This window comes from Festucalex cinctus, chromosome 13, assembly GCF_051991245.1.
Source record: "Festucalex cinctus isolate MCC-2025b chromosome 13, RoL_Fcin_1.0, whole genome shotgun sequence".
In the NCBI taxonomy this organism is placed as follows: Eukaryota; Metazoa; Chordata; class Actinopteri; order Syngnathiformes; family Syngnathidae; genus Festucalex; species Festucalex cinctus.
Window position 1 is genome coordinate 12097775 of NC_135423.1, and position 18164 is coordinate 12115938.

General features: G+C 41.3%; 1 long non-coding RNA gene across 1 annotated transcript; it reads left to right on the forward strand.

Moving 5' to 3' along the window:
• The first annotated feature begins 258 nt into the window (after window positions 1-258).
• On the forward strand, window positions 259-16903 carry LOC144033808 (uncharacterized). Its single transcript, XR_013288083.1, has 5 exons — window positions 259-331; window positions 457-626; window positions 4284-4402; window positions 7157-7327; window positions 16375-16903. It is a non-coding gene; the product is annotated as an uncharacterized LOC144033808 (long non-coding RNA).
• Window positions 16904-18164: the final 1261 nt, after the last annotated feature.

The window sequence follows — 18164 nt, forward strand, 5'->3', positions numbered from 1 at the left end:
GGTCAACTACTTAACTATATGGAATGCTTATGAAATAAGATTAAAACAACAAATGAAGCAAAATGGTAAGTTTTCTGGAGGTCAAAATATGTTTTGAGGACCAAAATAAAAAACACTTATCACTATCCACCATTTTGGTTGTTTACTTTTGCATCGAACGCTTTCAGGTCGGAACTGGGGAAAAAAACAACTCGGATGTTTCCGAATTCCGACCATCCTCGAATGCACCTTACCGCCAATTGACAATTTTGTGATGACGTCACAAGGCAAAATGGCGGTTAATTTGGTGAAAGCAGTCTCTCCGCTCAGAAAAGCATGTGATTTTTGATTTGTGAGTATTATTTTGATTTTAAAATGTGATGAGATGATGTTGGACTTCCATAACAATTTGTGTGGTTTGTATGATAGTCACCGGCAAAAGCATTACAATCCGCCGTTTGTTTCAACCTTATTAAGGAAGCGCTTGCATTGTGTTGCACTGGGGAAGAATCGGAAAGGAAATGCCCGGATGACGTTCGGAATTGTCAATTCCATCGTTTGCATTCCACTGATTTCCCTCCACCTAAACTCTGGACACTTCTACTGTTGAAGAAAGAGTATGAGGAGACACTGAGGATGAAGACAAGGTGACAGAGTCATTTATTCATTATTCTTAAGGAACAGTAAGTAAAGTGTAATTGTGTAATCTCGTGACATGAGGGGCAAAGTTTTACCCTCTCTTAAAAAAACCTCACACAAAACAAGCTTTTTGTGTTTTGCACTTGTCTCTCCAACCATGCATTCCTAAAATAAATAAGATCAACTGTTTTTTAAAAATCATACATCGTTCTTATAGTAAACATTTGTTTTGTCGTTGCATCAAGACTTCATACACGTAAAATGGCCCCAGATGCGAAAAAGGCTGCCCACCCCTTCTTCGGATGTTAATTGAATACATATGTTTCACTTCATTCATTTTCATTTTTATTTTATTTCGGTTAATAGTGTACAGTTGAACACAGGAGCAACAATTCGTACTGTAGTTTCATAATAAGAACAGAAAAAAATAAGAGGGAACAAAAAGAGAAAAGAGAGGAAAATTTATGATTTTGCCTGAACAGGAGTGGGGAGAAAAATACTTATTTAATCCCGCCCCCGCCTCTAATGTGTAAAAACACAAATATACAGTACTTCCTGCAAGTTACAGTATTTTTATCTAAACAATTTTATCAATATATAAACAATATAATGGCATACCATTAGCTGAGTTAGTAAGTGCTAATAATGGTGATGTTATCATAGGTAACATATATCACATTCTTATGATTCATACCAACAATGGTAATACATTATATTGCAAGAATATAATATTAAGAATAAGACATATCAACTTTAGTAATAGACAATAACAACAGTATAGTAACAGCAAGGACACATTTGCACCAAGTATTTATAAATTCAAGGTCCTCTGATATATTGTGTGACCAAACCATGTTTTTGTATAACATTTTAAATCTGAAAATATGTGTGATGTGTCACTGATTGGCTATGTTCACCTTACACCGTAGTGGGATGATGTTGCCATGGTGATTAATTCCAAGATAAAGATGCTTAACGAAATGACTTACCTGTGACAGGGAAGCAATTATTTTTCTTCAGCTTTTGCAATCATCCCGTGTATGACAATAATGATGACTACGCATATGTGGTGTACTACTGTACATGTTCCCCTCCCATTAACACATGAACACGCTGTTGAATAGATTGTGAGTTTCTCATATTTATTGATGTTTACCAATGTATGCAATTCATGCAGCATCCACGTATAGAATTGAATCATGCTGCTGCTTTTTGCAATATTTTTACATTAGTGTGTATTTTAATTGTGTGAGCCTTCAGTTGAGCTAGTTTAGCCATGCTAAGCTACAACAAAATGTATCAAGATCACACGCTCAGGAGAATGAACTGACTGGGGCATATAGTCATGTAGTGACAAACAGTCCCAGGAATAAATTAGTAAATCCACTAAACAATCAGGCCGAGAAATAAAAGAAAAGAACCCTGCGGATTGGTATCAACCCCGTCTAATTACTACGCAGTACTTTGATGGAGGAGCTGGCTAAAACGCTTTAGGCGGTCCAGCTGGCGTCGCGCTCTGCTGGCCTCTTAACTCTGTAGCCTCCGTGGAGATGTGACTTGGGAGCAGACCTGGGATTAAGTGAGGGCACCTCCTCTGCAGCAATCGATGTTCTGTGGCAGGACCACCGCGAACAGGCGATACACCTGCGTCACTGTCCCGCCCGGACTGCTACGTGTTGTAAACAAGATGTTAAAAAGGAATAAAAAATCCTCAGCACTATCATTAGGCAAATGCTCGAGGCTCACAAATGTCTCCTAAAAAAACTGTCTGATACAACTTTCTTTGAAAATAGGGTGACCAGATGTTCAATATTTCACTGAAACTAGGGCTGTGCAATTAATCGAAATTCAATTACGATTTCGATTATTACCCTCTACGATTACAAAATAGGCATAATCGTACAAAAACGATTATTAAAAGTAGAGCTGAAACGACATTTCTGCATCGGATAGCCGCTGAGATAGTCGTAGTCAAGCTAACAGCAGTATGCATGACAGTACACGGGGCCGTGAGAAACCAAATTTCAAAATAAACCTTACTTTATCAAGTAGTATATGTAGATCAATGCATTGTAACACTTTTATTTTTGAAGTTGTTACCGGAAGCGTGTAATCGGGGCTGCTAGCTAACAGCGAGCTAACAGCAGTGTTAGCCGTCATGCGCAACCCTAAACCGGACGCTGGTTTGGCCACCTTTTCAGCCGCGTTTGAGTTTATTAATGTTGAACGAATTGAGTCATTTGAATGGCTCGTCAATGTGAACGATGGGAACCGAGTCTTTATTGACAGCGACCAGACCAGGATTGATAGACTGTGCACACTTTGATGCTGACAGCCTGACTAATTTGCCATTCATATCACTTATTAACAAACCAGGCTTACGCAAATGTGCTATTTATTTAGCCGACAAAAATTGCTATTGTGGGTCTGACGTCACTTTAGTTCCATTGAATAAAATCTACGGGAAGAGATTTGTCTTGTAACATAAATAATAATTTATTATTATAAAGTCTGTTTGGTCCAAAATGAGCTTACTTTTTTTTTTTTAATTTGTCTTAATATTTTCAAATGTTTAAACATTTTCTTGCTTTGAACAAAAACATAAAATAATCGTTTTGAATAATCGTAATTTCAATTATTACCACAATAATCGCGATGATTATTTTTTCCATAATCGAGCAGCCCTAACTGAAACTCTCACCAGGAACTATTTCCAACAAATTGAATCACTAGTCATAAATAAATCGGCCAAGAATGTGAAGTCTGTTGGTGTGCAAATCTGGAGGTCACGTAATAAATGTATCAGCTTTTTGAAGGACTTACAAGGTTCTGTCTCTCTCGCTCGCTGTGTCCCAAAGGTTTATTAAAACGTGCCATTTTGTTTTTATCTGTAGCGCGCACCTTTTAATTTCATTGTGCGGTCGTTCTACGAAAGCATGTACAGAATGAACAGGCTTCCGCAGTGCGCTTAATATCTCATCCATAATTACAACATGCTGTCCTCTAATGAGTTGCTGATGCCCGACTGCTGCTTGACTTTATGTTTAAAGCATGAGCATGAATTTTACATGAGCTTTGAAGCTTAACAGGTTTGTTTTACATTGACAGTATTTGTAAACAGTGAATTTAAAGGAGGCCTCCGTCTTCAGAGGGACGAGAAGGAAAGAAGTTTGTGGTCATGGGTGAATCTCCTCAAGGAAACCGAATGTAATTTTCACTGACAAATTAATTCAGCAAACAGATCCTTAAAAAATGTCTGTCAGGCGCCCTGTAGAGCATGCCACAATCTAATCTCACCTTGTTTCATATCCGGCCCGTTGTGTATTTCCATTTCCATATACACATCCGCGTAAAAGATGACTACGAACACCTCGTGTCCATGTGAAGAAAAACACATTCCCTGAAAATATGAAATTCCATATTGAGCGAAGGAGGCCGACAGATAAGGCGGTAACGCATGCCTCCTGTGCAAGATGGTGGGTCTACGCAATGGGACCGAGCCCGGGTCAGGTGATTTAATCTGTCTGACAAGCCTTCTGCAGAGTGCTGATCAATAATGCTCCAATGTTAATGTCAGAACCAAAGCGCAAAAGAAGATAAGAGTGAGAAAAGAAGAACAACAAAGCCTGAGCAGAATGGGAAACGACTCTCTGCTCTCTCCGCAGGACGGAGGCCCGGAACGACTCATTCGGAACTTTCCGCGGCATGCTTCCGCTCATCTGACAGCACCATGCTGTCTTGGGAGAATGCAGTGGGTGCTGATTATTTGCAGTAAAGCGTGAAGGTGAGCCGCCTCAACGTACTGTAGGTTCACAAAGAATACAGGAGACACTACTGTAGCCTACTGACACGTACTAAATATCCACATTTGGTATTCGTATTGACATTAGCCTCCTATAGGTTATGACCTTTACTTGTCAATGTGGGATACAGTTATATTCAAAATTATTATATTTAGAATTATATTGTTCCCACAGGTATTTGATATTAATCTATAGTGCAGCCCATGTTCAGAAACTGGTCATCTTGTGTTATTGCTTAAAGAGGAAGTTGAGGAAAATTAGAAGAAAAAAAAGGTACGGAACTGTTTCTACAAGGGAGTTACAAACGCCGGCCAGCAGAGGGCAGTGTTCGCTATTTTGTGTAAAGCGAAGAAGAGCCACGCAATACAAACAAACAAAACAAAATAAAAACCCATAAAATTAAATATGTAGCAACAGACGGCATCCTGCACCACGTTTCATAAACACAGAGAAAGGGTTAACCTTTTTAGTTTAAAATAACTAACTTTAATCTTCATAAACGCGCGCCGTATTTTAACCAATGACAGAACAAAAGATGTTTGTTCTTTTTGGTCCCATTTTAAATCCATCTAAATTGCTTTGTCCTGAGCCTTATTCTCGCTAGCACTATGCTAGTTTGTTTCTCAGCTCCAACATCCAAATTTGCAAAGTCCCTTTCATTGTTTTCTAGTATGACTACAATGGTGAGGTCATGGGGTTATCAGCCAAACATCCCCGTGGTTAGGACAGCGTTAGCCAGCCATATATTCCCGTAACTATTTCTGGGGTGGCCGCTGTGTGTTGGCAGCCTGTTAAAACTCTACTAACTTTCTCCTTGATCTGTCTCCTTTTTCATCATTTAGTCTATTTTGTGGTGTGCTAACCCGTTTTCAGCATTTTGGTATTGACATTGTTTGGCCGAGAGCATCAGTACTTGTGGTGTGCGCATGTGAATTGGCAGCCTTTTTACAGCTGTGTTACCTTCTCCTTTATTTACACTTTCCACCCTTTTTTATTTGCATTGTGTTTGCACTATTACAGCCTTTCCTCCGTGATATTATTCTTTTTTTAGCAGAGAAAATCTTTTGTCTACGATAGTTAACAGCTGGCCTAAAGAGGCTTTTTTTTTAATTCAATGAGTCTCGATGGTGGTCATGCACTCACCAGTGGCGAAAACGAAGTGTGCAGACTGCAGACTACCCTAAAGCGAGGGAAGGGCTCCTTGTAATTGGTGCTATTTAAGCCTCTAATCAAGTCTGGACTGGTGACTGGCAGCCAGACCACATTAATTGAGGGGAATGAAAACAACACAGTGAATAAGCGATCATTAAAATGTTCCTCTGCAGGTACATGACTCATTCTCAATTCTGAATAGCATTGAAGATGGAGCGAGCCAAACGCATCCAACAAGTAGAAGGTCAGGCGGCCATCTTCACCGGAGATTTTTGATTGATCTTGTGGTTGTGAGCGTGGACTTGAGCACTCCTGAGATGATTCTTGAGAGCATCGATTGGCGTTCTGTTCTCTCTCGGGTTAACACTTGGATGCTCTCGTGAGCAGTTTCTTTAGACAGATGTAATGTACCTGACCATATCTAAAAAAACTTGAGATTTATAAAATAAATATTGATCATTATAGCAGTACGGTGAAATAGAGGTTGGTTAGCACATTTGGCTCACAGCCAAGAGGTTTTGAATGTTCATTAAAAATCCAAACAAACAGGAACACAATAAGCTTGAGTTGCAACTAAATAACCATCTTTCTGAGATGCATGTGGTTCGGTGGTTGACTGGTTGTTTAGTATCCCTGAGGTTGTGGGTTCAATCCCCTTTGTGACCATGTTGATGTATTCTCGAGCAAGATACTGAACCCCCTGATGCTGCATCATCAAAAGGTCAACAAGTAGTCAAAAAGTGGTTTGAGGGCCTTGTAAGGTGGAAAAGTACTATTTAAATGAATTACCAAAATAGTAAATTCTTGCAATTTTAGACCTAATATCTAGCTTTTCAACATTTTTTTTTAAATATGTTTTAATGAATCACATTATTTTTTGGGTTATATCCTGTTACATTACATCAAACAAATTATTATACAACAACTTTCCATAAAAAATATGTCTGCGCCGGTGACTGATTAGCAGAAGGGAGGGGGGGTGCGAGAGGTAGCTGCTACCTTTAAGAAGCAAAACAAACGTTTGCTTGCTCAAAAATAAATAAATAAATAAATAAATAAATAAATAAATAAATAAATAAATAATAATAATAATAATAAAAACATCGCACATCTTACGATGTGGCTACCGCGCATGCGTACATCGCATGATTGTTTTAAACAGCTTTAATTATTTTTTTCCCCTAATTATTATTTTTATTATTATTTTAAACTTACATATGTTAAATGTTTTAAAGTTTGTTGAACAATGTTTTAAGATTGTTATTGTATATTCTTTTTAGTAAATTTTGTAACCTATTTTCATTTATTTTTCTTCCTCTGAATGTTAACAACTGTTTCTTGATGCTTTTGTGTTGTCTTTCCTTGTGTAAAGCACATTGAGTTGCCTTGTGTATGAAATGTGCTATACAAATAAACTTGCCTTGCCTTCAAATGATATATCGTTGCAGGCCTAGTATCAAATAATCAAATATAGGAGGTAAAAACAAAACACCCTCATAAAAATAAAATGCAGATACCTGAAATCTAGTTAAATACATTATTTTTACTTTGTTGCTCCTCATCACTGATATTTTCTCTCCTAGATGAGATCCACCATTGTCATCTTATGTTCCGCACAGAGGGGACAACGAGGATGTGGACCGTGTGCACCCCGAAGGCTATTCGGGGACATCCAAATGTATTTACACATGCTGACAACATCACGGGTGCAAAACGCTCCACCTGCTTCCTGATTCATCGCTGATGAATATTTAGTAAGTGTTGAAGCGTTGTCTAAAATTGACATCAAGATTGTGTCCAAATGCAGGCTTTTGCTCCGTGTTCATGTGCGGCCATGCATCAGCGTCGACCTATACGTTACATCCGTTATTGTGCGTGTGTATTCTGTATCGTGTTATTCCCCGGTGGGAGATATCAAGGTGCGGTATGATTTAGCAGCAATCATCCGTAAACACTGGGACATCATCATTGGCCATCTGTGCTGCTTTGCTGTGCAATTGGACGCACACCAAGACGATAATGTGATTAATACGCTGCGTCACATACTGACCCACTTCACTTTCAAGCAGCCGCTGCAATACACTACATGGTCATATACGGTAATGGATTGAGGTTTCGAGCAACTTTACAAAAACTTTTCTCTCTCATCAATCGAGCCTATGTTGGATGTACAGAACTTTATTGATTCGGAGCGCAAGCAAAACCTGCACTTTTCACAGAAAGAGACACGTGATCTTTATATCCGACGTGGGCAGCTTGCAGCCAATAATAATAATACAAATAATAATAATAATAATAACTAGACTAAGTGCAATTTCTGGAGAAATTGGGTGGGAATGCTGATAGCCGAATGCTAATAGCCGAATGTTAAGTGAATGCTTATGAAGTAAATTGAAAGATAAATTATGTGAAAATTACAAAGTTTTAATTGAAGTTGAAAGATAAATGAATACGAAAACTTGAACTGCAATCTGTCTAAGGTGGGATTTAATCATTTCAGAGAAATTATAATCCATTTCCTGAAACGATAGTCAGTTGGTATCAAACCATCGAATGTACTAAAATGTGGTCCAAGCGGGGTTTGAACCCAGGTTCTCCATGGGGTAAGTAATTGACTCTAATGACTGAGTTAACTTGCGTTGTTCAAATTCATGGCTAATGGCGTATGAATTTTCAAAACAGCCATCTGCTGAAAGCCAACTTGCAATTAATCATTTCAGTGAAGTTGTAATGCATTTCCTGATATATCACTAAGCATAATTGCCATGGATATATATGCAATGTGCAGTCAGAGGTGGGATTCGAACCCAGTACCTCCTGGTTACTGGACAATGCACTTAACCAAGTGTGCCACTAAGCAGCATCAGTAAGCTGGTAATGATGATCAGTTGTGGGCATGGAAAGAGTGACGTAAGTTCCATTGAAAATGAATGGGAAAAATTTATATTTAACATTAAATTGTGTGAGTACTGTAAGTAATGTGGAATCAGATGGTATATACCCTGGAAGGTGTGAATTTATTAAGAAAATTTGATCGGTGAGGAGAATAAAAATCCGAATAACATATGTTGGTTGCTTTCAGCATTCCCACAATAATAATAATAATAATAATAATAATAATAATAATAATAATAATAATAATTAATAATCAGAATCTCTGAGCTCAAGTCAAGTGTTTTTTCACACTAGCACCTTACGAAAGAGCAGTGTTTAATGTTCGAACTGTGCATTAAGTTACACTAGTGACATATAATAATAGTCAATCTTCTGTCTCATAAATCTGTTATGGGCCACAAAGCACTTTAGACAAGCGAAGAAGAAAGTCGTTTGAGGACAGCGAAGAGCCTGTCAATACATCACCACTTGGAATGCAAATGAGGAAAATTGCTGACAATCCCTGTTCTGATTTGTCAGTGATGTTTATTCCCACTCCGTGCACATTTGCCAGCTCCAGTCAATCAATACGGCAGCAAGGGACCAACCTGATGGCCATTCATGACAATGTGTTCGGTGCTGTGAGCTGCGCCCTTTTGTATTGACATTTAGGCAGCTGGATTCGCAATTCACAGGCGGCCAACCCACAATTGTCAGCGAAGCGGATTGTGCTCAAGTGCCAACATAACTGATTTCATTCGGTCACATAATCAGCCAAACTAGTGAGTGTTTCTCAAAATAGTTACACCAAGTACAACCTTGAAAAATATGTGATGCTCTAAGTACCTAACCTGTCAATAGCCAGATGGATATGCGCTTCACTCAAGTGAGTTCTCCGCAATATCTACCTGGTACCTCTCCACAGTAATTTGGTCGGGAAAGGCGGGACATTCTTTACAATAATTCGAGCTGATTGGACGATGCGTCATTCTACATGTTTGTTTTAACCAATCACGGCCATGGGTGAAAATTTCGTGTTCCTTCTTGTCGAAGGGGGGAAAAGCACCAACATCTTAACAGCTAGAAATACACAAAGCACCTCTCTCTGTTCCACATTCAACAAGGAAACTGTGAGTAATTCTGCGAGAACAGAATTAATTGCTGCGTCGATTCGTCCATGTTAGATTTGTTTGTTAGCTCCGGCGTTGGCGCTGGTTTCATCACAGTTGCATATCCCGCCCCCAAATACAATGTCGCTCTGTGATTGGTCCGAACCACCAGTGGCAAATCAGGGATCAAGATGTATTCTCCGGGGTTTGTGAACTCACAAATACCGCGAGAAATTGGGAGAGAGCAATCTACACCCATTTCAATGGGGTAGACGTGCTTCGGACAACTGAAAGACACACCACAGAGCACAAAGTCGGAAGCACAAGTATTGGAACGTGACCCACACGTCGCGAACCGGAACCGGAATCAAAGCTGATGTGGAAAAACACGGAAGTCCCGCCTCTTCCGTGGCATATACTCCATTGCTCCAGACTGTCATGTTATGAGTGATCAAGCAGCCATATCCCAAAATGGCCGCCCTGGAGTTACTTTACGACCCATCGAATGTTCATCATAACTATGCAAGGCGTCACCTATGTAATATAATTAGCATTTACTATATAAAATATGTACGTTGATGTGACAGAACATCTATATTTTTTTGCATATTGTTGAAATTAATAGTGGGTTTTTAACATCAATGAACATTGAAAAATCACAAATTTAAATGTTGAATGAAGACTGTACAAATACTACTGTAACGTCTAGAAACAAACAGTTCTTAAAGAAATGCATTTTACTCTACTTAGCAGTTAAATACTGTCCAACTGTACTGTACGTGACAAGTAAAAAAAACAAAAAACCAAAAAAAACCATTCCAAACATTACAAGTAAAAAGTACTCTGAAAACTGGTTTTTGAAAAAGAAAAAAAAGAAGCTTCAACAGGCTTCATGCATATCAGGAAGCTTTATTTGTAATATGTTAGATAATCCTCTTTCCAGTTTTAAATGCTCTACATTTCATTTGTGAAGTGATTCACTTGCATACCACTTGAGAGAGCCAGCATATAACAGTAATTGTACTTGTACCACATGTAGAGAATCACTGAGTCAAACCGTTTAAGTGCTTAAATGGACAATTAACAGAATCTGTCCGCAATCGAATAAGAATGCTTTTGTCCTTAGACCTGGTAAAGCAGCATGTAATGCGCTGTTGCAAGTAACTATAAACAAGTGTTTGTGATCCCGAGGCGCATCATGTTTAGTTTTAAGTGTAGTTAAGTGTGGCAACAGCAACTGTGTTAGTCAGTAGACCTTGTAGGACTATATTGCATTTAGTAGATGTTCTGTTCAATCGCTTTTATTTCTCGCAAGAAAGTAACTAAAAAGGCAGGGATCTTTTGTTGTCTAGTTTTTATTACAGTGACAGAATATCATTTAGTTTTAAATTACACCGGCACCTTGTGGTACGACCAATAAAACACAATAATTAAACAATTTCACCAATAATGTAATAAAAAAAAAAGTGGTATTAAATGGTTCAGAGTTGATTCAAACCCCTAAAGTGCATTTGTAATACAGTACTGTCTGATTTAAATGGAGGTCAATGTTCGAGTTATTTCAGAGTTGATCTATTTAGTGTTAAACCAACTCTGCAGAGGGTTATTCGAAGGAAGCTCCGCCCACTTGATTAGAAAGGCTCTGATGCCAAGACTTCTGCGAGTGATAGGTAGCTGCCAGTAGAGTCAGCTTTGAAATTAAATTGAAATACATTTCATCCATCCATCCATTTTCAGGATTTTTTTTATTATTACATATTGGTAAAAGTATTACATCAGTGGGGTTTTGATCGAGTTAAGTGCCACAAAGTGGAAATCAAGTTAAAAAAAAATCTTTGCATAGTTTGCAGTAATGTATTTTATTTACCTCACTACAGTATTCTAAACACAGTGTCCTATTCTGATTAATATTTTGTAAAAAAAAAAAATAAAAAATGCACCTATTTTTATCCATCTCAGTGTGCGGCCGTTTTGACAGTGCTCACTGGATCAGCTTGCCATGGCTCACCTATTTTCTGGGTTAAGGTTACATGACGTTGTTATCAGACGCTAACGCTAATCTATGCTAACGCTAATTGACATTATAGCATTTAAATTAATAACTAAATTCTCTCACTTATCAGATTACTCTATTAACTGGACAAAATCAACATTATTACCTATTACAGAAAATTCATGGAATCCTACAAGTCAGGATCCACACTACTCCTTTCCTACAGGTAATTTAAAATACTTAGGTGTTAAAATTTCACCTAAGTTAACTGAATTAACTTCTTTAAATTTTTCACCATTATTGGATAGTATCCGTAGTGACCTGGAACGCTGGAATAATCTTCCGATCTCTTTAATAGGACGGATAGCTACTATAAAAATGAAAGTTTTACCAAAGATTAATTATTTATTTTCAATGATTCCATTTAAACCTACGTCTAACTGGTTCCAATCGCTGGACTCTGCTATCATAAAATTCTATTGGAATAAAAAAAAAGCCAAAATTAGTCTATCTACTCTTCAGGAAAGTAAATCTAAAGGAGGTTTAGAGGCACCAAACTTTATGTACTATTATCTAGCTAATCAACTACAATATCTTGTGCTATGGACACAACCCAACAGAGATACTAACTGTTGGTTGGAATTGGAGCAGAAGGATTGTAATAATCTTAGACTGTCAGATTTACTCTTTATTACAAAATCAATAAGACGACATAATTGTTTTAAAAACCCAATGATAGCCGCCACCCTGACTGCCTGGTGGAAGGCATTAGAAATTACAAACTCCCAATTGGCGCCCTGTGGGCTCTCTCCCATTTGGCATAACCCCGACTTTCAACTTAATAATCAGTCGTTCCATTTAAGCCTATGGGAGCAGAAAGGAATTACACACCTTCATCATCTTTTCTCAGATAATAAGTTTATATCATATACAAACTTGGTCCAGAAATATGAAATAAAAAAGGGAAATTTCTTACATTATCTGCAAGTTAAAAATATGGTTAAGAAACAAATCCCAACACTTCAAGATACGCTCCAACTGCCTGTCTTAGCTAAAGATATTATAAAGCTTTCTCCAACAACAATAAAGAAAATATCAAAAATATATAAGTTATTTTTATACACAAATAAAACGTATTTACCGACTTTAAAATGGGAAAAAGACTTGTCTATAGTTCCGGAACCAGACTTTTGGACCCAAATCTGTGAAAATGTATTTAAAATGACCAAACAGACAAATTTGCAACTTATCCAATATAAGATACTTCATAGAACATATATTACACAATATATGATGAAAAAAATGGGACTCTCTGACTCCGACATTTGTCTCCAGTGCTCACAAAACACTGCCGATACTTATCTTCATGCTTTATGGTCATGTACTCCAGTGCTGCATTTCTGGACTAAAATCTTGGAAAAGCTCGCTGATATATTAAACTGTAGGCTTCCTTTATCTCCAAGACTGTGTTTACTAGGTGACTTAACAATAACTGAGCGACCATGTAAACAATCTCAATCTATATTTATAGCCCTTACTATTGCTAAAAAAATAATCCTTGTCAATTGGAAAAATAAACAATCTCTAAATATCGACCACTGGTTAAACTTACTAATAAATTATATCTCAATGGAAAAAATCTCTGCCTTAAATAAAAATCAAGTATCAAGATTTAAACAAATATGGTCTATGTACATAGAATATTTTAATCTCAATTTGGCAACTTAATCCTGCCAAGATTCTGCCTGTTAACGAGAGCCACGAGGCGGTTGCGTCTTGGCCGCTCCCTGGGCCCCCTGTGGGGTGCGGTGTTGGGGTGCTTCCCCTGGTGCCCGGGGCGGTGCCGTCCCGGCGCGGTCCGCTGCTCCGTGCCCGGCGGCGCGGTTCGGGGTGGGTGGGCCTCCGGTGTGCCCCGTGGTTCCCTCTCCCCTCCCCCTTCCTCCCCCCCGTCGCCTCTCCCTCCTCGCCTCCTCCCGCCCATCCTCCTCTGCCTCCCGGTCCCTTTTCCCTTGTCGCCCTCCCTCCTCCTCTCCCCCCCCGCCTCCTGCCCTGCAGCCGCCCTTTCGCCTTCTTGTCGTCTTCTCCCCGCTTCCCCCGCCCCCCCCCCCCCTTCCCTGTCTGCCCTGCGGCCCCTCCCCCTCCCTCTCCCTGGGCCTGGGGCTCCCTCCCCGGCCCGGGCGTCGGGCTCCGGGGGCCGGGCGAGGGTTTGGGGCCTGCCCCGCTCCGGTATAACTCCTGGTGCCCCGGGCGGGCCCCGGTGGCTGGTGGGCTGTCCGGTAGCCCTGCTGCGCTGGCTGTCCGCCCATTGTGGTGCCGGGTGGATGAGGTGGGGGGCGGCGGGGGGTGGGGGTGCTGGGGGGCGGGCGTGCCACCTACACCCGCCGGGTTGGGTGAGGCCCCGCTGGTCGCTCCTCTTACTCACTTCACTAGCTTGCACTATACACTTTGTAAATATACACATAGGGCACACAACACATTTCTTGGTGGGGTGGGGAAGGGTGGAAACACCGTCTTCACCCTTCAACTCCCCTCCAATTTTAATGCACCTCACGTCCAAGGGGAGGGGTGAGTTGGGGCGGGGAGCCATCAGAGGGGATGGACTGCAGTGCCTGGCAGCGCTGTGGTCCCCCCCATTTGTGTCCCTGCCCCACCACTTTGTCCCTCCATTCCCTTTTTTAATGCACCACACATATACATATTCATTTTTTGGGGGGGGATACGGGTGTGTCGGAGTAGGGGAAATTTTTTCCCTCTGCTCCGACTCACCTGCTCCCAATTTTAATGCACCACACGCACACACTTGTATATACACTGGGTGGGGCCACATTCACGGTGTAAGGGTAGAGCTCGCCAGTCGGCGAGCTGGCGGACTCAGTAACAGGGTTAGGTGTCACTTGTACTCTGGCGTGACGACCGGGGCCTCTCCCCACCGGGCTCGGTGTTCTGGTGTCCCGCCTTCTCCCCTGGTGCTTCCTCCTCTGCTTCCCCCCTCCCGCCGCGGTGCAAATCTCGCGCGGCTGGAGGTGGGGTGGGCACATCTTCCCTCTCTGCGCTGCTGCCCGGTGCCGGTTTCCGGGGGGGGGTGGGGGGTTCTCGCGGGGGGCCGGGTTCGCGGGGGGGGGGGTGGCGGCCGTCGGGGGGGGGCGGCTTGTTTGGGGGGGGGGTGGAGGTATGGGTGGGTGGGGGGTTGGGTGCTGGGGGTCGGGGTGTGTTCGGGGGTTTGGGGGTCGGGGGTGGTGGGGCCTGGGTCGTGGTGGATGGCGGGTTTGGGTGGGGTGCGGGGGGGTCGTGGGGGGATGGGGGCTGGGGACCGGTGGGGCGCTGTGGGGGCCCGCTGGGCCTCGTTCTGCGGCCTTGGGCTCGGGGGTGTGGGCCGGGGCTGGGGCGGGGGTGTTCCGGGTATCTGGGTCGGCTCGCTGACCGGTGTCCGCTCGGGTGGCTTGGGGGTGGCCTTGGTGCTGCCGCGGCCTGGGGATTCCGGGGGGGGGTGGGGGGGGGGGGGGGGTGCTCGCTTTGCTGGACCGCGGTTGACGGCTTCTCTCTTTGGTGGTGGTCCTTATGCATGCCAGATCCGTCGCACCAGCATCTACTGAAACTCAACAGAAGTACCCTCTCCCTCCCACAGCCCCTTGAATCAGTTGGTGCTGGTGTCTGTGGTTCTCACTTTTCTTTATCTATCCTTCCCTCCTTCCTCTCTTTAGTTTTTCCTCTGGTCACTTGAGATCTTAATTTATTAGAAGTATGAGGTTTCTGGGGTTGGCATAAGACTCCGGTTTTGTAACCACGCAGGAGGGGTCTTGTTGGTGCTGGACTTCACTTTGATGGATTGGATGTACTGGCTTCTATTGATCTCACTCTGCCTTATCGATCCTTCCCTCCTTCCTCTCTTTAGTTTTTCCTCTGGGCTCTTGAGATCTCGCTAAATTTGCTGGAATTTAGAGGCTTCCGGGGTTGGCGTAAGACTTTGATTTTGTAATCATGGGGAAGGCAGGAAGTGTTTGGTCGGTGCTGGATGTCACTTTGATTTACCTTTCTTTTCTCTTTATTTCTTTTTTTTCTGACCTTTTCTCTGGTCTCCTGACCATTTAAATCTCACGACTCTGGCAAGATTCTGAAGTACTTGGTTAAGGCGAAGGGTAATGGGATATTTATAAGGCTTTAGGTGAATGAATGAGTATAAATTTATACGTATTTGCACGCACGCACGCAAACGCACGCAAACGCACACACGCAAACGCACGCACGCACGCAAACGCACGCACGCAAACGCACGCACACATACACACACACAAAAAAAAAAAAAAAAAAAAAAAAAAAAAAAAAAAAAAAAGGAAAAGAGCAATGATGACAAGACGTTGAATCGGTAAGACTACCGAATGAACAATTCTGAGCTCTTCAAAAAAAAAAAAAAAAAAAAAAAAAAAAAAATTGACATTATAGCAGGAGTATCACAGGTCCATGCATGTGTTTGTTTTGAGAGTGTAGTCCTGAACATCGCTCTGGATTTTCAACCAGCCCATCTGATCATGTGAAAACTGCAGTAGATGGGCGGCTATTATGCACATTAAATTAATACATAAAAATCGTGCGAAAGCGCTGAATGTCTTGCTCAGGGACACATTTAACTTCACACTTGATGAGTGGGCAGAAGCACCAGAGATGCAACTTTTTGTGTACAGGTACTTAAAAAGTCCATTTTCCATTACACTGTATGTGCACTTTAAGCGAGATCGTTTTTATTTCGCTGGTAAATGGCTGAGAGGCATCTTTTCAAAAAGGCGTAAATGCAACATTTATCGAGCGCATTTTTACAATTTCATTGCAGGTGTTGATGGCACCCGGTAGGATACAGCATGTAGCAGACTGGCTTGACTGCTTCTTCACGTCTGACCTTCTGCTACACTTCTGACTTCCTCCACGCTCCATTAACGTCGCATGCGCACATGTTTACAGCAGGACCTCAAAATGGAACATCAAATGTGAGGTGTTAAACTGCAACGCAACACTGCGCAGAGCATCATACTTTCACTGTGGAAATATGACCGTGACAGTCTGTCTTGACATTCTATTCCACATTATTTCCCCCACTAGGGGGCAGGAGACACAATATTGACATATGGCAAAGGCAACTGGTTGGCAAACTGTTGCTTGGAATTACTCCATGTTATATAAATCTTCAGATCCCAATTCGGTTCAACAGTTGACTTGTAATTTGTCATTTGAGCAGACTGAAAGCTATGGGTGACCATGCATGGCGCCCGCGGGAGCCCGAGCTAAAAGGCTGTTTGTTCTCTTCTTCTAAAAATAGCCCTCCAGTGAGACGTGTTTAGAAGATGACTTGATGTGACTTTTAGGTTATTAATTGTAAATAAATAATTGTGCCACTTACCGCTTCGCTGCGTTCAGTTTCAATATGAAAGCTGCACTTTGTGACAATTTTTATTTGACCATTTATGACTGAAACATTTTTTTAAATAGTAGATTAACACCGTAGCTTTTCAAAATGGGAACTTCTGCAAGACTCTGGCTAATACCTCATTCACTGCCATTGACGGAAAAAGACGTCAAATGATGCATTTTTTTTGCTGGTCTGGCAATGAATGTGATAACTTTCAGACTGGATTCGGGTTTGAATTTCCCACCCTCTGTCTGCGTATGTGACGTCATGTGCGTGTTGTGTACGTGAAGAAATAAAAATGCAGTTTAGTGGAACCGTCACTTGCCTTCGGTGCCGGTTGGCGTGGGTTCATTTCCCCGCCTGGGAGACCGTGTAAGTTTGTGTGCGTGTTTGTGTGAGTGCAAAAAAAAATGCAGTTGCATTTTCAGGCCACAGGTGGCAGTAGCGATTCGAAAGTCAATTTTCTGGGTTCCGTAGCTGTTTAACGTCAACGAAAAAGTGTGAAGTTGACAAAATTCTCCTATTTTGAGCTGGATACTTCCTTGAGGATTATTTAGTGTAAAAAGTGAATTAACACTTTTACTGTTAATAAGAACTATCAACAACAATTAATATAGAGTAAGTACTGTATATAACATAAATTTATGGCATAAAACACATTGAATTTAGCACATTCAGTAACATTCACTACTGTATACACTTTCTCCTAATTCACGTTTTCCGGTTCTAATAAATAAAAATAATCTACTTATTACTGTACTTATTTCACTGACAGAGAATGCCTGCAAAGGGCTGAGAAGAATCAGAGCTTCAAATTCCATCTGCTTAACAAATAGTCCATTTCCAATAAAGCTATTGCAGCTGTTCAAAACGACTTCAGTTTTTTTCGTCACCGGGAATTAATTTTCAAAATAGTACATCTTACAAAAGCAAATATTTTGAAAAGAACTTCGAAATGGCAGCTGAAGAAAATAGGAAGAAGTTGTTAGAACTATAAACTATTCCTGAATTCCAAATTGAAGAAAATTCTATTAAAAGTCATTCACTGCCATTGACGGCGAGAGATGCCGAGAAGATATTTGAGGGCCCCTGGAAATCTCGGGGCCCCAGGCAATTGACTGTGTTTGCCTATATGCCCACCACCCTGAATATGTATTTATGGGGAGAAAAACAACATTTAAATGCTGCTTTGGCAAGCTGCTACCTGAACAATATGT